The sequence below is a fragment of the Acipenser ruthenus genome, chromosome 2 (assembly GCF_902713425.1).
Source record: "Acipenser ruthenus chromosome 2, fAciRut3.2 maternal haplotype, whole genome shotgun sequence".
Lineage (NCBI taxonomy): Eukaryota > Metazoa > Chordata > Actinopteri > Acipenseriformes > Acipenseridae > Acipenser > Acipenser ruthenus.
In genome coordinates, this window is record NC_081190.1 from 98,997,416 (window position 1) to 99,018,030 (window position 20,615).

The 20,615-nt window shown below is 40.7% G+C and overlaps 14 non-coding genes across 14 annotated transcripts; all 14 read left to right on the forward strand.

Moving 5' to 3' along the window:
• Positions 1 to 1,235: 1,235 nt before the first annotated feature.
• LOC131705781 (5S ribosomal RNA) lies at positions 1,236 to 1,354 on the forward strand. The gene has a single exon (XR_009310560.1). It is a non-coding gene; the product is annotated as a 5S ribosomal RNA (ribosomal RNA).
• An 892-nt stretch (positions 1,355 to 2,246) lies between these two features.
• Positions 2,247 to 2,410, forward strand: LOC131707027 (U1 spliceosomal RNA). The gene has a single exon (XR_009310927.1). It is a non-coding gene; the product is annotated as a U1 spliceosomal RNA (small nuclear RNA).
• A 1,739-nt stretch (positions 2,411 to 4,149) lies between these two features.
• On the forward strand, positions 4,150 to 4,268 carry LOC131705813 (5S ribosomal RNA). Its single transcript, XR_009310563.1, has one exon. It is a non-coding gene; the product is annotated as a 5S ribosomal RNA (ribosomal RNA).
• An 892-nt stretch (positions 4,269 to 5,160) lies between these two features.
• LOC131707029 (U1 spliceosomal RNA) lies at positions 5,161 to 5,324 on the forward strand. The gene has a single exon (XR_009310929.1). It is a non-coding gene; the product is annotated as a U1 spliceosomal RNA (small nuclear RNA).
• Positions 5,325 to 7,063: 1,739 nt separating this feature from the next.
• Positions 7,064 to 7,182, forward strand: LOC131705835 (5S ribosomal RNA). Its single transcript, XR_009310565.1, has one exon. It is a non-coding gene; the product is annotated as a 5S ribosomal RNA (ribosomal RNA).
• An 892-nt stretch (positions 7,183 to 8,074) lies between these two features.
• LOC131707032 (U1 spliceosomal RNA) lies at positions 8,075 to 8,238 on the forward strand. Its single transcript, XR_009310931.1, has one exon. It is a non-coding gene; the product is annotated as a U1 spliceosomal RNA (small nuclear RNA).
• A 1,739-nt stretch (positions 8,239 to 9,977) lies between these two features.
• Positions 9,978 to 10,096, forward strand: LOC131705845 (5S ribosomal RNA). The gene has a single exon (XR_009310566.1). It is a non-coding gene; the product is annotated as a 5S ribosomal RNA (ribosomal RNA).
• Positions 10,097 to 10,988: 892 nt separating this feature from the next.
• Positions 10,989 to 11,152, forward strand: LOC131707035 (U1 spliceosomal RNA). Its single transcript, XR_009310932.1, has one exon. It is a non-coding gene; the product is annotated as a U1 spliceosomal RNA (small nuclear RNA).
• A 1,739-nt stretch (positions 11,153 to 12,891) lies between these two features.
• LOC131705856 (5S ribosomal RNA) lies at positions 12,892 to 13,010 on the forward strand. Its single transcript, XR_009310567.1, has one exon. It is a non-coding gene; the product is annotated as a 5S ribosomal RNA (ribosomal RNA).
• Positions 13,011 to 13,902: 892 nt separating this feature from the next.
• On the forward strand, positions 13,903 to 14,066 carry LOC131707039 (U1 spliceosomal RNA). Its single transcript, XR_009310933.1, has one exon. It is a non-coding gene; the product is annotated as a U1 spliceosomal RNA (small nuclear RNA).
• Positions 14,067 to 15,805: 1,739 nt separating this feature from the next.
• Positions 15,806 to 15,924, forward strand: LOC131705866 (5S ribosomal RNA). The gene has a single exon (XR_009310568.1). It is a non-coding gene; the product is annotated as a 5S ribosomal RNA (ribosomal RNA).
• An 892-nt stretch (positions 15,925 to 16,816) lies between these two features.
• On the forward strand, positions 16,817 to 16,980 carry LOC131707042 (U1 spliceosomal RNA). The gene has a single exon (XR_009310936.1). It is a non-coding gene; the product is annotated as a U1 spliceosomal RNA (small nuclear RNA).
• A 1,739-nt stretch (positions 16,981 to 18,719) lies between these two features.
• LOC131705875 (5S ribosomal RNA) lies at positions 18,720 to 18,838 on the forward strand. Its single transcript, XR_009310569.1, has one exon. It is a non-coding gene; the product is annotated as a 5S ribosomal RNA (ribosomal RNA).
• Positions 18,839 to 19,730: 892 nt separating this feature from the next.
• On the forward strand, positions 19,731 to 19,894 carry LOC131707046 (U1 spliceosomal RNA). The gene has a single exon (XR_009310937.1). It is a non-coding gene; the product is annotated as a U1 spliceosomal RNA (small nuclear RNA).
• Positions 19,895 to 20,615: the final 721 nt, after the last annotated feature.

Below are 20,615 nucleotides of genomic sequence, written 5' to 3' on the forward strand. Positions count from 1 at the left end.
CTGGGATTGAACCAGGAACCTCCCGGTAACAAGAGCTTTTCTTTAACCACCTGACCACTAAGCCCCTTAAAACATATCTTGGCAGACAAACACTTTAATTAGACAACATAAAACCACATACAAGCAGATTTACAAGCAGGGCTGCAATCGCGTTCGCGCTCTCCCCTGATGTTATAGTCAAAGTTAAAAACACAGGTATTGAAAGCAATTAGCGATTATCTATATATCTCCAGCAGGTGGCTCTGTCAGACTGGGAATGAGATTTTGTTTTTTCTTTCGGAGCGTATAATGTTCTAGAAAGTACCAAAGTGTTTTATGTACATGTATTGTGAAGTGTTTCATCTTGAGAAGACAAAGTAACGAGTCAGCGGCACGTGTATCAAAGTTACAAAGTTGCTAATATTAAAGAAGACGAGGTTCAGCGGTACAGTTGTTTTTTTTAAAACATAGTGTTTCAGCTCTGTACAGACGTTCTATGTCGTTATCCGTTATTGATTCAGCTTTATTTAGATGATTGCCTTTACCTTGTTTTAATTTCCCGTTCCTCTGAGATACGAATCTACCAGCTTTACATCTTTTTTTTTTTTTTTTAACGTATTCTCATTTTGTTGATCATTAATGCACATTTCTGTACTGTGGGTGTTGTCGAGCGATTGAAAACGAGACATTTTGTGTTTGAATTGAAAGAGATGGTCTCGAGGAGTCGAACAAGTCACAATAAGCCTTCATCCATGTATCATGTAACCACATGTATGCTGTCTCTAACTGGAGGAGAGGGACCCTTGCAGTACTGCTCAGCCTAAAGAACCACACGAGTTGTTTGAAAGGGGGATTTATTTTGTAGAATAAACATCAAATTGGTTTCAGGGCATACAGTCCTCCAACGGCAACACAGCTCAGTACAGCTGAGATCCATTACAACACTGCTGCAGATTCAAACTAAAAGAGGGTAATATACAAAATGGATGCCTTTGAGAACTTAACACTTTCAATGCCAACGTGTGGCTACTACTTTGTGAACATACAATTTCGCAAGAATCTAATGGCACTTTTAATGCTGCTATATATACACACACAGACACACGGACACACGGGCCCGCACACGTGGAGCCCAGAGCTGCTTAAATGTTAACGTTTGTGACAAATTAGAGATCTGGAAATCCCTCCCCCAACCTGTCATTGCATGAATGATATTAACTTAATACTATGAAAGAGATAAACCAAGACTGTCGTTCGCTTACGGCCATACCACCTTGAGAACGCCCGATCTCGTCTGATCTCGGAAGCTAAGCAAGGTCGGGCCTGGTTAGTACTTGGATGGGAGACCGCCTGGGAATACCAGGTGCTGTAAGCTTTTCTTTCTGCAGCTTGACAGGGGGCGCTATTTCCCTTGTTATTTATGTTACTAACCTGGAAGCTGTAAGTCTAAACATCGTTTTCTTTTTTTGGTTTTTTTATTGTCCCATTCCACACACGAACAAGTATTGTATCAGCCTTTACTGGTTTTGAAAACTGAGTTAGGACAGAAAGGGTTATCGTATTATATTCTAAGCCGAAACTACCAGTAGCGGTCCGATACAAACAAATGTGAACAGGGTTAAGACAAAAGTACTGACGAGTTTTGCTAGTTATGGTTAGTTTAATTAATTAAAAAAAGAAATAACAGTTGATGAAGTACTTTTTATTATAGTAACAGAACGAGACATGTTTTAAAGCCACAAACTGCGTGTTTAGATTATTGTGCCAAACAAGAGAACAAAACGAGCATATCAACCAAGAACGGATTTAGTGACCCGTTCATTCGTTCGAGTTTATTTATATTATGTGTGACCTTAACAAATGTTTGACCAATGTTTTGCTTGCTTTCTTTTTGAAAGTCGTACATTTGTTACATTTTTTTTATTTCGTTTACGCAGACGTGTATACAGACCCGTCGCTTCTTTTGCGGAACATCTCACATGCTGCTGCACGAATGACGTCGTCCTGTGTAAATCCTGGCATCTTGTCCTCCAATGATAAAGGCGCATGCAAATATATACCGAGAGGCATTACGGGAATGCAATTTATAAATACTTATACTGAAAACTGAAGGAACCCATTACACCCAACAGACTGGAAAGTGCGATATGATAACAATGAAAATGTTATATTAGGAAAAGAGTGTTTCTTTAAATTGCAGATGTAGGCACCGTTTCTTTGAAAAATGTCTCTTGTGGACGGGTGACGACTCGCAATGTGTACAACTCATACTTACCTGGCAGGGGAGATACCATGATCATGAAGGTGGTTCACCCAGGGCGAGGCTCGGCCATTGCACTCCGGCTGTGCTGACCCCTGCGAATTCCCCAAATGCGGGAATCTCGACTGCATAATTTCTGGTAGTGGGGGACTGCGTTCGCGCTCTCCCCTGAAACTATGGTCAAAGACAGAAACAAACACGAACCCGTCGGAGGAAGGAACTCACTCACTCACTCACTCACTAGTTATTCAACAACTCTCCGGCAGGCGGCTTCGTCACACAGGGAGTCAGGTTTTCTTTAAAAGGAGCTCAATGTTTTTAGCTTTCTGACTGTCAAATAAATAGCTACGTGGTTCCTGCACATCTATTTCCATGTTTCGTTATTTTTTATTGACAAGACTAAAAGTAAAGACTCAGCAGTGTCTGTATCAAAGTTTTTATTTTTATTTTAAATAATTGGAAATCATTTTCGAGCTTATCAGTTTTATTTATTTAGTTGATGTTTTTTATTCAGATAAACTGTGCATCACAACTGCTGCTGCTGCTGCTGCTGCTGCTGCTGCAGAGTCACTTACAATAGGACCTGGGTTTTACATCTCATTTGAAGGAAGGAGCACAAGGAGGTTAAGGGACTTGCTCAGGGACAGGGTCACACACAATGAGCCAGTGGCTGAGCTGGGATTGAACCAGGAACCTCCCGGTAACAAGAGCTTTTCTTTAACCACCTGACCACTAAGCCCCTTAAAACATATCTTGGCAGACAAACACTTTAATTAGACAACATAAAACCACATACAAGCAGATTTACAAGCAGGGCTGCAATCGCGTTCGCGCTCTCCCCTGATGTTATAGTCAAAGTTAAAAACACAGGTATTGAAAGCAATTAGCGATTATCTATATATCTCCAGCAGGTGGCTCTGTCAGACTGGGAATGAGATTTTGTTTTTTCTTTCGGAGCGTATAATGTTCTAGAAAGTACCAAAGTGTTTTATGTACATGTATTGTGAAGTGTTTCATCTTGAGAAGACAAAGTAACGAGTCAGCGGCACGTGTATCAAAGTTACAAAGTTGCTAATATTAAAGAAGACGAGGTTCAGCGGTACAGTTGTTTTTTTTAAAACATAGTGTTTCAGCTCTGTACAGACGTTCTATGTCGTTATCCGTTATTGATTCAGCTTTATTTAGATGATTGCCTTTACCTTGTTTTAATTTCCCGTTCCTCTGAGATACGAATCTACCAGCTTTACATCTTTTTTTTTTTTTTTTAACGTATTCTCATTTTGTTGATCATTAATGCACATTTCTGTACTGTGGGTGTTGTCGAGCGATTGAAAACGAGACATTTTGTGTTTGAATTGAAAGAGATGGTCTCGAGGAGTCGAACAAGTCACAATAAGCCTTCATCCATGTATCATGTAACCACATGTATGCTGTCTCTAACTGGAGGAGAGGGACCCTTGCAGTACTGCTCAGCCTAAAGAACCACACGAGTTGTTTGAAAGGGGGATTTATTTTGTAGAATAAACATCAAATTGGTTTCAGGGCATACAGTCCTCCAACGGCAACACAGCTCAGTACAGCTGAGATCCATTACAACACTGCTGCAGATTCAAACTAAAAGAGGGTAATATACAAAATGGATGCCTTTGAGAACTTAACACTTTCAATGCCAACGTGTGGCTACTACTTTGTGAACATACAATTTCGCAAGAATCTAATGGCACTTTTAATGCTGCTATATATACACACACAGACACACGGACACACGGGCCCGCACACGTGGAGCCCAGAGCTGCTTAAATGTTAACGTTTGTGACAAATTAGAGATCTGGAAATCCCTCCCCCAACCTGTCATTGCATGAATGATATTAACTTAATACTATGAAAGAGATAAACCAAGACTGTCGTTCGCTTACGGCCATACCACCTTGAGAACGCCCGATCTCGTCTGATCTCGGAAGCTAAGCAAGGTCGGGCCTGGTTAGTACTTGGATGGGAGACCGCCTGGGAATACCAGGTGCTGTAAGCTTTTCTTTCTGCAGCTTGACAGGGGGCGCTATTTCCCTTGTTATTTATGTTACTAACCTGGAAGCTGTAAGTCTAAACATCGTTTTCTTTTTTTGGTTTTTTTATTGTCCCATTCCACACACGAACAAGTATTGTATCAGCCTTTACTGGTTTTGAAAACTGAGTTAGGACAGAAAGGGTTATCGTATTATATTCTAAGCCGAAACTACCAGTAGCGGTCCGATACAAACAAATGTGAACAGGGTTAAGACAAAAGTACTGACGAGTTTTGCTAGTTATGGTTAGTTTAATTAATTAAAAAAAGAAATAACAGTTGATGAAGTACTTTTTATTATAGTAACAGAACGAGACATGTTTTAAAGCCACAAACTGCGTGTTTAGATTATTGTGCCAAACAAGAGAACAAAACGAGCATATCAACCAAGAACGGATTTAGTGACCCGTTCATTCGTTCGAGTTTATTTATATTATGTGTGACCTTAACAAATGTTTGACCAATGTTTTGCTTGCTTTCTTTTTGAAAGTCGTACATTTGTTACATTTTTTTTATTTCGTTTACGCAGACGTGTATACAGACCCGTCGCTTCTTTTGCGGAACATCTCACATGCTGCTGCACGAATGACGTCGTCCTGTGTAAATCCTGGCATCTTGTCCTCCAATGATAAAGGCGCATGCAAATATATACCGAGAGGCATTACGGGAATGCAATTTATAAATACTTATACTGAAAACTGAAGGAACCCATTACACCCAACAGACTGGAAAGTGCGATATGATAACAATGAAAATGTTATATTAGGAAAAGAGTGTTTCTTTAAATTGCAGATGTAGGCACCGTTTCTTTGAAAAATGTCTCTTGTGGACGGGTGACGACTCGCAATGTGTACAACTCATACTTACCTGGCAGGGGAGATACCATGATCATGAAGGTGGTTCACCCAGGGCGAGGCTCGGCCATTGCACTCCGGCTGTGCTGACCCCTGCGAATTCCCCAAATGCGGGAATCTCGACTGCATAATTTCTGGTAGTGGGGGACTGCGTTCGCGCTCTCCCCTGAAACTATGGTCAAAGACAGAAACAAACACGAACCCGTCGGAGGAAGGAACTCACTCACTCACTCACTCACTAGTTATTCAACAACTCTCCGGCAGGCGGCTTCGTCACACAGGGAGTCAGGTTTTCTTTAAAAGGAGCTCAATGTTTTTAGCTTTCTGACTGTCAAATAAATAGCTACGTGGTTCCTGCACATCTATTTCCATGTTTCGTTATTTTTTATTGACAAGACTAAAAGTAAAGACTCAGCAGTGTCTGTATCAAAGTTTTTATTTTTATTTTAAATAATTGGAAATCATTTTCGAGCTTATCAGTTTTATTTATTTAGTTGATGTTTTTTATTCAGATAAACTGTGCATCACAACTGCTGCTGCTGCTGCTGCTGCTGCTGCTGCAGAGTCACTTACAATAGGACCTGGGTTTTACATCTCATTTGAAGGAAGGAGCACAAGGAGGTTAAGGGACTTGCTCAGGGACAGGGTCACACACAATGAGCCAGTGGCTGAGCTGGGATTGAACCAGGAACCTCCCGGTAACAAGAGCTTTTCTTTAACCACCTGACCACTAAGCCCCTTAAAACATATCTTGGCAGACAAACACTTTAATTAGACAACATAAAACCACATACAAGCAGATTTACAAGCAGGGCTGCAATCGCGTTCGCGCTCTCCCCTGATGTTATAGTCAAAGTTAAAAACACAGGTATTGAAAGCAATTAGCGATTATCTATATATCTCCAGCAGGTGGCTCTGTCAGACTGGGAATGAGATTTTGTTTTTTCTTTCGGAGCGTATAATGTTCTAGAAAGTACCAAAGTGTTTTATGTACATGTATTGTGAAGTGTTTCATCTTGAGAAGACAAAGTAACGAGTCAGCGGCACGTGTATCAAAGTTACAAAGTTGCTAATATTAAAGAAGACGAGGTTCAGCGGTACAGTTGTTTTTTTTAAAACATAGTGTTTCAGCTCTGTACAGACGTTCTATGTCGTTATCCGTTATTGATTCAGCTTTATTTAGATGATTGCCTTTACCTTGTTTTAATTTCCCGTTCCTCTGAGATACGAATCTACCAGCTTTACATCTTTTTTTTTTTTTTTTAACGTATTCTCATTTTGTTGATCATTAATGCACATTTCTGTACTGTGGGTGTTGTCGAGCGATTGAAAACGAGACATTTTGTGTTTGAATTGAAAGAGATGGTCTCGAGGAGTCGAACAAGTCACAATAAGCCTTCATCCATGTATCATGTAACCACATGTATGCTGTCTCTAACTGGAGGAGAGGGACCCTTGCAGTACTGCTCAGCCTAAAGTACCACACGAGTTGTTTGAAAGGGGGATTTATTTTGTAGAATAAACATCAAATTCGTTTCAGGGCATACAGTCCTCCAACGGCAACACAGCTCAGTACAGCTGAGATCCATTACAACACTGCTGCAGATTCAAACTAAAAGAGGGTAATATACAAAATGGATGCCTTTGAGAACTTAACACTTTCAATGCCAACGTGTGGCTACTACTTTGTGAACATACAATTTCGCAAGAATCTAATGGCACTTTTAATGCTGCTATATATACACACACAGACACACGGACACACGGGCCCGCACACGTGGAGCCCAGAGCTGCTTAAATGTTAACGTTTGTGACAAATTAGAGATCTGGAAATCCCTCCCCCAACCTGTCATTGCATGAATGATATTAACTTAATACTATGAAAGAGATAAACCAAGACTGTCGTTCGCTTACGGCCATACCACCTTGAGAACGCCCGATCTCGTCTGATCTCGGAAGCTAAGCAAGGTCGGGCCTGGTTAGTACTTGGATGGGAGACCGCCTGGGAATACCAGGTGCTGTAAGCTTTTCTTTCTGCAGCTTGACAGGGGGCGCTATTTCCCTTGTTATTTATGTTACTAACCTGGAAGCTGTAAGTCTAAACATCGTTTTCTTTTTTTGGTTTTTTTATTGTCCCATTCCACACACGAACAAGTATTGTATCAGCCTTTACTGGTTTTGAAAACTGAGTTAGGACAGAAAGGGTTATCGTATTATATTCTAAGCCGAAACTACCAGTAGCGGTCCGATACAAACAAATGTGAACAGGGTTAAGACAAAAGTACTGACGAGTTTTGCTAGTTATGGTTAGTTTAATTAATTAAAAAAAGAAATAACAGTTGATGAAGTACTTTTTATTATAGTAACAGAACGAGACATGTTTTAAAGCCACAAACTGCGTGTTTAGATTATTGTGCCAAACAAGAGAACAAAACGAGCATATCAACCAAGAACGGATTTAGTGACCCGTTCATTCGTTCGAGTTTATTTATATTATGTGTGACCTTAACAAATGTTTGACCAATGTTTTGCTTGCTTTCTTTTTGAAAGTCGTACATTTGTTACATTTTTTTTATTTCGTTTACGCAGACGTGTATACAGACCCGTCGCTTCTTTTGCGGAACATCTCACATGCTGCTGCACGAATGACGTCGTCCTGTGTAAATCCTGGCATCTTGTCCTCCAATGATAAAGGCGCATGCAAATATATACCGAGAGGCATTACGGGAATGCAATTTATAAATACTTATACTGAAAACTGAAGGAACCCATTACACCCAACAGACTGGAAAGTGCGATATGATAACAATGAAAATGTTATATTAGGAAAAGAGTGTTTCTTTAAATTGCAGATGTAGGCACCGTTTCTTTGAAAAATGTCTCTTGTGGACGGGTGACGACTCGCAATGTGTACAACTCATACTTACCTGGCAGGGGAGATACCATGATCATGAAGGTGGTTCACCCAGGGCGAGGCTCGGCCATTGCACTCCGGCTGTGCTGACCCCTGCGAATTCCCCAAATGCGGGAATCTCGACTGCATAATTTCTGGTAGTGGGGGACTGCGTTCGCGCTCTCCCCTGAAACTATGGTCAAAGACAGAAACAAACACGAACCCGTCGGAGGAAGGAACTCACTCACTCACTCACTCACTAGTTATTCAACAACTCTCCGGCAGGCGGCTTCGTCACACAGGGAGTCAGGTTTTCTTTAAAAGGAGCTCAATGTTTTTAGCTTTCTGACTGTCAAATAAATAGCTACGTGGTTCCTGCACATCTATTTCCATGTTTCGTTATTTTTTATTGACAAGACTAAAAGTAAAGACTCAGCAGTGTCTGTATCAAAGTTTTTATTTTTATTTTAAATAATTGGAAATCATTTTCGAGCTTATCAGTTTTATTTATTTAGTTGATGTTTTTTATTCAGATAAACTGTGCATCACAACTGCTGCTGCTGCTGCTGCTGCTGCTGCTGCAGAGTCACTTACAATAGGACCTGGGTTTTACATCTCATTTGAAGGAAGGAGCACAAGGAGGTTAAGGGACTTGCTCAGGGACAGGGTCACACACAATGAGCCAGTGGCTGAGCTGGGATTGAACCAGGAACCTCCCGGTAACAAGAGCTTTTCTTTAACCACCTGACCACTAAGCCCCTTAAAACATATCTTGGCAGACAAACACTTTAATTAGACAACATAAAACCACATACAAGCAGATTTACAAGCAGGGCTGCAATCGCGTTCGCGCTCTCCCCTGATGTTATAGTCAAAGTTAAAAACACAGGTATTGAAAGCAATTAGCGATTATCTATATATCTCCAGCAGGTGGCTCTGTCAGACTGGGAATGAGATTTTGTTTTTTCTTTCGGAGCGTATAATGTTCTAGAAAGTACCAAAGTGTTTTATGTACATGTATTGTGAAGTGTTTCATCTTGAGAAGACAAAGTAACGAGTCAGCGGCACGTGTATCAAAGTTACAAAGTTGCTAATATTAAAGAAGACGAGGTTCAGCGGTACAGTTGTTTTTTTTAAAACATAGTGTTTCAGCTCTGTACAGACGTTCTATGTCGTTATCCGTTATTGATTCAGCTTTATTTAGATGATTGCCTTTACCTTGTTTTAATTTCCCGTTCCTCTGAGATACGAATCTACCAGCTTTACATCTTTTTTTTTTTTTTTTAACGTATTCTCATTTTGTTGATCATTAATGCACATTTCTGTACTGTGGGTGTTGTCGAGCGATTGAAAACGAGACATTTTGTGTTTGAATTGAAAGAGATGGTCTCGAGGAGTCGAACAAGTCACAATAAGCCTTCATCCATGTATCATGTAACCACATGTATGCTGTCTCTAACTGGAGGAGAGGGACCCTTGCAGTACTGCTCAGCCTAAAGAACCACACGAGTTGTTTGAAAGGGGGATTTATTTTGTAGAATAAACATCAAATTGGTTTCAGGGCATACAGTCCTCCAACGGCAACACAGCTCAGTACAGCTGAGATCCATTACAACACTGCTGCAGATTCAAACTAAAAGAGGGTAATATACAAAATGGATGCCTTTGAGAACTTAACACTTTCAATGCCAACGTGTGGCTACTACTTTGTGAACATACAATTTCGCAAGAATCTAATGGCACTTTTAATGCTGCTATATATACACACACAGACACACGGACACACGGGCCCGCACACGTGGAGCCCAGAGCTGCTTAAATGTTAACGTTTGTGACAAATTAGAGATCTGGAAATCCCTCCCCCAACCTGTCATTGCATGAATGATATTAACTTAATACTATGAAAGAGATAAACCAAGACTGTCGTTCGCTTACGGCCATACCACCTTGAGAACGCCCGATCTCGTCTGATCTCGGAAGCTAAGCAAGGTCGGGCCTGGTTAGTACTTGGATGGGAGACCGCCTGGGAATACCAGGTGCTGTAAGCTTTTCTTTCTGCAGCTTGACAGGGGGCGCTATTTCCCTTGTTATTTATGTTACTAACCTGGAAGCTGTAAGTCTAAACATCGTTTTCTTTTTTTGGTTTTTTTATTGTCCCATTCCACACACGAACAAGTATTGTATCAGCCTTTACTGGTTTTGAAAACTGAGTTAGGACAGAAAGGGTTATCGTATTATATTCTAAGCCGAAACTACCAGTAGCGGTCCGATACAAACAAATGTGAACAGGGTTAAGACAAAAGTACTGACGAGTTTTGCTAGTTATGGTTAGTTTAATTAATTAAAAAAAGAAATAACAGTTGATGAAGTACTTTTTATTATAGTAACAGAACGAGACATGTTTTAAAGCCACAAACTGCGTGTTTAGATTATTGTGCCAAACAAGAGAACAAAACGAGCATATCAACCAAGAACGGATTTAGTGACCCGTTCATTCGTTCGAGTTTATTTATATTATGTGTGACCTTAACAAATGTTTGACCAATGTTTTGCTTGCTTTCTTTTTGAAAGTCGTACATTTGTTACATTTTTTTTATTTCGTTTACGCAGACGTGTATACAGACCCGTCGCTTCTTTTGCGGAACATCTCACATGCTGCTGCACGAATGACGTCGTCCTGTGTAAATCCTGGCATCTTGTCCTCCAATGATAAAGGCGCATGCAAATATATACCGAGAGGCATTACGGGAATGCAATTTATAAATACTTATACTGAAAACTGAAGGAACCCATTACACCCAACAGACTGGAAAGTGCGATATGATAACAATGAAAATGTTATATTAGGAAAAGAGTGTTTCTTTAAATTGCAGATGTAGGCACCGTTTCTTTGAAAAATGTCTCTTGTGGACGGGTGACGACTCGCAATGTGTACAACTCATACTTACCTGGCAGGGGAGATACCATGATCATGAAGGTGGTTCACCCAGGGCGAGGCTCGGCCATTGCACTCCGGCTGTGCTGACCCCTGCGAATTCCCCAAATGCGGGAATCTCGACTGCATAATTTCTGGTAGTGGGGGACTGCGTTCGCGCTCTCCCCTGAAACTATGGTCAAAGACAGAAACAAACACGAACCCGTCGGAGGAAGGAACTCACTCATTCACTCACTCACTAGTTATTCAACAACTCTCCGGCAGGCGGCTTCGTCACACAGGGAGTCAGGTTTTCTTTAAAAGGAGCTCAATGTTTTTAGCTTTCTGACTGTCAAATAAATAGCTACGTGGTTCCTGCACATCTATTTCCATGTTTCGTTATTTTTTATTGACAAGACTAAAAGTAAAGACTCAGCAGTGTCTGTATCAAAGTTTTTATTTTTATTTTAAATAATTGGAAATCATTTTCGAGCTTATCAGTTTTATTTATTTAGTTGATGTTTTTTATTCAGATAAACTGTGCATCACAACTGCTGCTGCTGCTGCTGCTGCTGCTGCTGCAGAGTCACTTACAATAGGACCTGGGTTTTACATCTCATTTGAAGGAAGGAGCACAAGGAGGTTAAGGGACTTGCTCAGGGACAGGGTCACACACAATGAGCCAGTGGCTGAGCTGGGATTGAACCAGGAACCTCCCGGTAACAAGAGCTTTTCTTTAACCACCTGACCACTAAGCCCCTTAAAACATATCTTGGCAGACAAACACTTTAATTAGACAACATAAAACCACATACAAGCAGATTTACAAGCAGGGCTGCAATCGCGTTCGCGCTCTCCCCTGATGTTATAGTCAAAGTTAAAAACACAGGTATTGAAAGCAATTAGCGATTATCTATATATCTCCAGCAGGTGGCTCTGTCAGACTGGGAATGAGATTTTGTTTTTTCTTTCGGAGCGTATAATGTTCTAGAAAGTACCAAAGTGTTTTATGTACATGTATTGTGAAGTGTTTCATCTTGAGAAGACAAAGTAACGAGTCAGCGGCACGTGTATCAAAGTTACAAAGTTGCTAATATTAAAGAAGACGAGGTTCAGCGGTACAGTTGTTTTTTTTAAAACATAGTGTTTCAGCTCTGTACAGACGTTCTATGTCGTTATCCGTTATTGATTCAGCTTTATTTAGATGATTGCCTTTACCTTGTTTTAATTTCCCGTTCCTCTGAGATACGAATCTACCAGCTTTACATCTTTTTTTTTTTTTTTTAACGTATTCTCATTTTGTTGATCATTAATGCACATTTCTGTACTGTGGGTGTTGTCGAGCGATTGAAAACGAGACATTTTGTGTTTGAATTGAAAGAGATGGTCTCGAGGAGTCGAACAAGTCACAATAAGCCTTCATCCATGTATCATGTAACCACATGTATGCTGTCTCTAACTGGAGGAGAGGGACCCTTGCAGTACTGCTCAGCCTAAAGAACCACACGAGTTGTTTGAAAGGGGGATTTATTTTGTAGAATAAACATCAAATTGGTTTCAGGGCATACAGTCCTCCAACGGCAACACAGCTCAGTACAGCTGAGATCCATTACAACACTGCTGCAGATTCAAACTAAAAGAGGGTAATATACAAAATGGATGCCTTTGAGAACTTAACACTTTCAATGCCAACGTGTGGCTACTACTTTGTGAACATACAATTTCGCAAGAATCTAATGGCACTTTTAATGCTGCTATATATACACACACAGACACACGGACACACGGGCCCGCACACGTGGAGCCCAGAGCTGCTTAAATGTTAACGTTTGTGACAAATTAGAGATCTGGAAATCCCTCCCCCAACCTGTCATTGCATGAATGATATTAACTTAATACTATGAAAGAGATAAACCAAGACTGTCGTTCGCTTACGGCCATACCACCTTGAGAACGCCCGATCTCGTCTGATCTCGGAAGCTAAGCAAGGTCGGGCCTGGTTAGTACTTGGATGGGAGACCGCCTGGGAATACCAGGTGCTGTAAGCTTTTCTTTCTGCAGCTTGACAGGGGGCGCTATTTCCCTTGTTATTTATGTTACTAACCTGGAAGCTGTAAGTCTAAACATCGTTTTCTTTTTTTGGTTTTTTTATTGTCCCATTCCACACACGAACAAGTATTGTATCAGCCTTTACTGGTTTTGAAAACTGAGTTAGGACAGAAAGGGTTATCGTATTATATTCTAAGCCGAAACTACCAGTAGCGGTCCGATACAAACAAATGTGAACAGGGTTAAGACAAAAGTACTGACGAGTTTTGCTAGTTATGGTTAGTTTAATTAATTAAAAAAAGAAATAACAGTTGATGAAGTACTTTTTATTATAGTAACAGAACGAGACATGTTTTAAAGCCACAAACTGCGTGTTTAGATTATTGTGCCAAACAAGAGAACAAAACGAGCATATCAACCAAGAACGGATTTAGTGACCCGTTCATTCGTTCGAGTTTATTTATATTATGTGTGACCTTAACAAATGTTTGACCAATGTTTTGCTTGCTTTCTTTTTGAAAGTCGTACATTTGTTACATTTTTTTTATTTCGTTTACGCAGACGTGTATACAGACCCGTCGCTTCTTTTGCGGAACATCTCACATGCTGCTGCACGAATGACGTCGTCCTGTGTAAATCCTGGCATCTTGTCCTCCAATGATAAAGGCGCATGCAAATATATACCGAGAGGCATTACGGGAATGCAATTTATAAATACTTATACTGAAAACTGAAGGAACCCATTACACCCAACAGACTGGAAAGTGCGATATGATAACAATGAAAATGTTATATTAGGAAAAGAGTGTTTCTTTAAATTGCAGATGTAGGCACCGTTTCTTTGAAAAATGTCTCTTGTGGACGGGTGACGACTCGCAATGTGTACAACTCATACTTACCTGGCAGGGGAGATACCATGATCATGAAGGTGGTTCACCCAGGGCGAGGCTCGGCCATTGCACTCCGGCTGTGCTGACCCCTGCGAATTCCCCAAATGCGGGAATCTCGACTGCATAATTTCTGGTAGTGGGGGACTGCGTTCGCGCTCTCCCCTGAAACTATGGTCAAAGACAGAAACAAACACGAACCCGTCGGAGGAAGGAACTCACTCACTCACTCACTCACTAGTTATTCAACAACTCTCCGGCAGGCGGCTTCGTCACACAGGGAGTCAGGTTTTCTTTAAAAGGAGCTCAATGTTTTTAGCTTTCTGACTGTCAAATAAATAGCTACGTGGTTCCTGCACATCTATTTCCATGTTTCGTTATTTTTTATTGACAAGACTAAAAGTAAAGACTCAGCAGTGTCTGTATCAAAGTTTTTATTTTTATTTTAAATAATTGGAAATCATTTTCGAGCTTATCAGTTTTATTTATTTAGTTGATGTTTTTTATTCAGATAAACTGTGCATCACAACTGCTGCTGCTGCTGCTGCTGCTGCTGCTGCAGAGTCACTTACAATAGGACCTGGGTTTTACATCTCATTTGAAGGAAGGAGCACAAGGAGGTTAAGGGACTTGCTCAGGGACAGGGTCACACACAATGAGCCAGTGGCTGAGCTGGGATTGAACCAGGAACCTCCCGGTAACAAGAGCTTTTCTTTAACCACCTGACCACTAAGCCCCTTAAAACATATCTTGGCAGACAAACACTTTAATTAGACAACATAAAACCACATACAAGCAGATTTACAAGCAGGGCTGCAATCGCGTTCGCGCTCTCCCCTGATGTTATAGTCAAAGTTAAAAACACAGGTATTGAAAGCAATTAGCGATTATCTATATATCTCCAGCAGGTGGCTCTGTCAGACTGGGAATGAGATTTTGTTTTTTCTTTCGGAGCGTATAATGTTCTAGAAAGTACCAAAGTGTTTTATGTACATGTATTGTGAAGTGTTTCATCTTGAGAAGACAAAGTAACGAGTCAGCGGCACGTGTATCAAAGTTACAAAGTTGCTAATATTAAAGAAGACGAGGTTCAGCGGTACAGTTGTTTTTTTTAAAACATAGTGTTTCAGCTCTGTACAGACGTTCTATGTCGTTATCCGTTATTGATTCAGCTTTATTTAGATGATTGCCTTTACCTTGTTTTAATTTCCCGTTCCTCTGAGATACGAATCTACCAGCTTTACATCTTTTTTTTTTTTTTTTAACGTATTCTCATTTTGTTGATCATTAATGCACATTTCTGTACTGTGGGTGTTGTCGAGCGATTGAAAACGAGACATTTTGTGTTTGAATTGAAAGAGATGGTCTCGAGGAGTCGAACAAGTCACAATAAGCCTTCATCCATGTATCATGTAACCACATGTATGCTGTCTCTAACTGGAGGAGAGGGACCCTTGCAGTACTGCTCAGCCTAAAGAACCACACGAGTTGTTTGAAAGGGGGATTTATTTTGTAGAATAAACATCAAATTGGTTTCAGGGCATACAGTCCTCCAACGGCAACACAGCTCAGTACAGCTGAGATCCATTACAACACTGCTGCAGATTCAAACTAAAAGAGGGTAATATACAAAATGGATGCCTTTGAGAACTTAACACTTTCAATGCCAACGTGTGGCTACTACTTTGTGAACATACAATTTCGCAAGAATCTAATGGCACTTTTAATGCTGCTATATATACACACACAGACACACGGACACACGGGCCCGCACACGTGGAGCCCAGAGCTGCTTAAATGTTAACGTTTGTGACAAATTAGAGATCTGGAAATCCCTCCCCCAACCTGTCATTGCATGAATGATATTAACTTAATACTATGAAAGAGATAAACCAAGACTGTCGTTCGCTTACGGCCATACCACCTTGAGAACGCCCGATCTCGTCTGATCTCGGAAGCTAAGCAAGGTCGGGCCTGGTTAGTACTTGGATGGGAGACCGCCTGGGAATACCAGGTGCTGTAAGCTTTTCTTTCTGCAGCTTGACAGGGGGCGCTATTTCCCTTGTTATTTATGTTACTAACCTGGAAGCTGTAAGTCTAAACATCGTTTTCTTTTTTTGGTTTTTTTATTGTCCCATTCCACACACGAACAAGTATTGTATCAGCCTTTACTGGTTTTGAAAACTGAGTTAGGACAGAAAGGGTTATCGTATTATATTCTAAGCCGAAACTACCAGTAGCGGTCCGATACAAACAAATGTGAACAGGGTTAAGACAAAAGTACTGACGAGTTTTGCTAGTTATGGTTAGTTTAATTAATTAAAAAAAGAAATAACAGTTGATGAAGTACTTTTTATTATAGTAACAGAACGAGACATGTTTTAAAGCCACAAACTGCGTGTTTAGATTATTGTGCCAAACAAGAGAACAAAACGAACATATCAACCAAGAACGGATTTAGTGACCCGTTCATTCGTTCGAGTTTATTTATATTATGTGTGACCTTAACAAATGTTTGACCAATGTTTTGCTTGCTTTCTTTTTGAAAGTCGTACATTTGTTACATTTTTTTTATTTCGTTTACGCAGACGTGTATACAGACCCGTCGCTTCTTTTGCGGAACATCTCACATGCTGCTGCACGAATGACGTCGTCCTGTGTAAATCCTGGCATCTTGTCCTCCAATGATAAAGGCGCATGCAAATATATACCGAGAGGCATTACGGGAATGCAATTTATAAATACTTATACTGAAAACTGAAGGAACCCATTACACCCAACAGACTGGAAAGTGCGATATGATAACAATGAAAATGTTATATTAGGAAAAGAGTGTTTCTTTAAATTGCAGATGTAGGCACCGTTTCTTTGAAAAATGTCTCTTGTGGACGGGTGACGACTCGCAATGTGTACAACTCATACTTACCTGGCAGGGGAGATACCATGATCATGAAGGTGGTTCACCCAGGGCGAGGCTCGGCCATTGCACTCCGGCTGTGCTGACCCCTGCGAATTCCCCAAATGCGGGAATCTCGACTGCATAATTTCTGGTAGTGGGGGACTGCGTTCGCGCTCTCCCCTGAAACTATGGTCAAAGACAGAAACAAACACGAACCCGTCGGAGGAAGGAACTCACTCACTCACTCACTCACTAGTTATTCAACAACTCTCCGGCAGGCGGCTTCGTCACACAGGGAGTCAGGTTTTCTTTAAAAGGAGCTCAATGTTTTTAGCTTTCTGACTGTCAAATAAATAGCTACGTGGTTCCTGCACATCTATTTCCATGTTTCGTTATTTTTTATTGACAAGACTAAAAGTAAAGACTCAGCAGTGTCTGTATCAAAGTTTTTATTTTTATTTTAAATAATTGGAAATCATTTTCGAGCTTATCAGTTTTATTTATTTAGTTGATGTTTTTTATTCAGATAAACTGTGCATCACAACTGCTGCTGCTGCTGCTGCTGCTGCTGCTGCAGAGTCACTTACAATAGGACCTGGGTTTTACATCTCATTTGAAGGAAGGAGCACAAGGAGGTTAAGGGACTTGCTCAGGGACAGGGTCACACACAATGAGCCAGTGGCTGAGCTGGGATTGAACCAGGAACCTCCCGGTAACAAGAGCTTTTCTTTAACCACCTGACCACTAAGCCCCTTAAAACATATCTTGGCAGACAAACACTTTAATTAGACAACATAAAACCACATACAAGCAGATTTACAAGCAGGGCTGCAATCGCGTTCGCGCTCTCCCCTGATGTTATAGTCAAAGTTAAAAACACAGGTATTGAAAGCAATTAGCGATTATCTATATATCTCCAGCAGGTGGCTCTGTCAGACTGGGAATGAGATTTTGTTTTTTCTTTCGGAGCGTATAATGTTCTAGAAAGTACCAAAGTGTTTTATGTACATGTATTGTGAAGTGTTTCATCTTGAGAAGACAAAGTAACGAGTCAGCGGCACGTGTATCAAAGTTACAAAGTTGCTAATATTAAAGAAGACGAGGTTCAGCGGTACAGTTGGTTTTTTTAAAACATAGTGTTTCAGCTCTGTACAGACGTTCTATGTCGTTATCCGTTATTGATTCAGCTTTATTTAGATGATTGCCTTTACCTTGTTTTAATTTCCCGTTCCTCTGAGATACGAATCTACCAGCTTTACATCTTTTTTTTTTTTTTTTAACGTATTCTCATTTTGTTGATCATTAATGCACATTTCTGTACTGTGGGTGTTGTCGAGCGATTGAAAACGAGACATTTTGTGTTTGAATTGAAAGAGATGGTCTCGAGGAGTCGAACAAGTCACAATAAGCCTTCATCCATGTATCATGTAACCACATGTATGCTGTCTCTAACTGGAGGAGAGGGACCCTTGCAGTACTGCTCAGCCTAAAGAACCACACGAGTTGTTTGAAAGGGGGATTTATTTTGTAGAATAAACATCAAATTGGTTTCAGGGCATACAGTCCTCCAACGGCAACACAGCTCAGTACAGCTGAGATCCATTACAACACTGCTGCAGATTCAAACTAAAAGAGGGTAATATACAAAATGGATGCCTTTGAGAACTTAACACTTTCAATGCCAACGTGTGGCTACTACTTTGTGAACATACAATTTCGCAAGAATCTAATGGCACTTTTAATGCTGCTATATATACACACACAGACACACGGACACACGGGCCCGCACACGTGGAGCCCAGAGCTGCTTAAATGTTAACGTTTGTGACAAATTAGAGATCTGGAAATCCCTCCCCCAACCTGTCATTGCATGAATGATATTAACTTAATACTATGAAAGAGATAAACCAAGACTGTCGTTCGCTTACGGCCATACCACCTTGAGAACGCCCGATCTCGTCTGATCTCGGAAGCTAAGCAAGGTCGGGCCTGGTTAGTACTTGGATGGGAGACCGCCTGGGAATACCAGGTGCTGTAAGCTTTTCTTTCTGCAGCTTGACAGGGGGCGCTATTTCCCTTGTTATTTATGTTACTAACCTGGAAGCTGTAAGTCTAAACATCGTTTTCTTTTTTTGGTTTTTTTATTGTCCCATTCCACACACGAACAAGTATTGTATCAGCCTTTACTGGTTTTGAAAACTGAGTTAGGACAGAAAGGGTTATCGTATTATATTCTAAGCCGAAACTACCAGTAGCGGTCCGATACAAACAAATGTGAACAGGGTTAAGACAAAAGTACTGACGAGTTTTGCTAGTTATGGTTAGTTTAATTAATTAAAAAAAGAAATAACAGTTGATGAAGTACTTTTTATTATAGTAACAGAACGAGACATGTTTTAAAGCCACAAACTGCGTGTTTAGATTATTGTGCCAAACAAGAGAACAAAACGAGCATATCAACCAAGAACGGATTTAGTGACCCGTTCATTCGTTCGAGTTTATTTATATTATGTGTGACCTTAACAAATGTTTGACCAATGTTTTGCTTGCTTTCTTTTTGAAAGTCGTACATTTGTTACATTTTTTTTATTTCGTTTACGCAGACGTGTATACAGACCCGTCGCTTCTTTTGCGGAACATCTCACATGCTGCTGCACGAATGACGTCGTCCTGTGTAAATCCTGGCATCTTGTCCTCCAATGATAAAGGCGCATGCAAATATATACCGAGAGGCATTACGGGAATGCAATTTATAAATACTTATACTGAAAACTGAAGGAACCCATTACACCCAACAGACTGGAAAGTGCGATATGATAACAATGAAAATGTTATATTAGGAAAAGAGTGTTTCTTTAAATTGCAGATGTAGGCACCGTTTCTTTGAAAAATGTCTCTTGTGGACGGGTGACGACTCGCAATGTGTACAACTCATACTTACCTGGCAGGGGAGATACCATGATCATGAAGGTGGTTCACCCAGGGCGAGGCTCGGCCATTGCACTCCGGCTGTGCTGACCCCTGCGAATTCCCCAAATGCGGGAATCTCGACTGCATAATTTCTGGTAGTGGGGGACTGCGTTCGCGCTCTCCCCTGAAACTATGGTCAAAGACAGAAACAAACACGAACCCGTCGGAGGAAGGAACTCACTCACTCACTCACTCACTAGTTATTCAACAACTCTCCGGCAGGCGGCTTCGTCACACAGGGAGTCAGGTTTTCTTTAAAAGGAGCTCAATGTTTTTAGCTTTCTGACTGTCAAATAAATAGCTACGTGGTTCCTGCACATCTATTTCCATGTTTCGTTATTTTTTATTGACAAGACTAAAAGTAAAGACTCAGCAGTGTCTGTATCAAAGTTTTTATTTTTATTTTAAATAATTGGAAATCATTTTCGAGCTTATCAGTTTTATTTATTTAGTTGATGTTTTTTATTCAGATAAACTGTGCATCACAACTGCTGCTGCTGCTGCTGCTGCTGCTGCTGCTGCAGAGTCACTTACAATAGGACCTGGGTTTTACATCTCATTTGAAGGAAGGAGCACAAGGAGGTTAAGGGACTTGCTCAGGGACAGGGTCACACACAATGAGCCAGTGGCTGAGCTGGGATTGAACCAGGAACCTCCCGGTAACAAGAGCTTTTCTTTAACCACCTGACCACTAAGCCCCTTAAAACATATCTTGGCAGACAAACACTTTAATTAGACAACATAAAACCACATACAAGCAGATTTACAAGCAGGGCTGCAATCGCGTTCGCGCTCTCCCCTGATGTTATAGTCAAAGTTAAAAACACAGGTATTGAAAGCAATTAGCG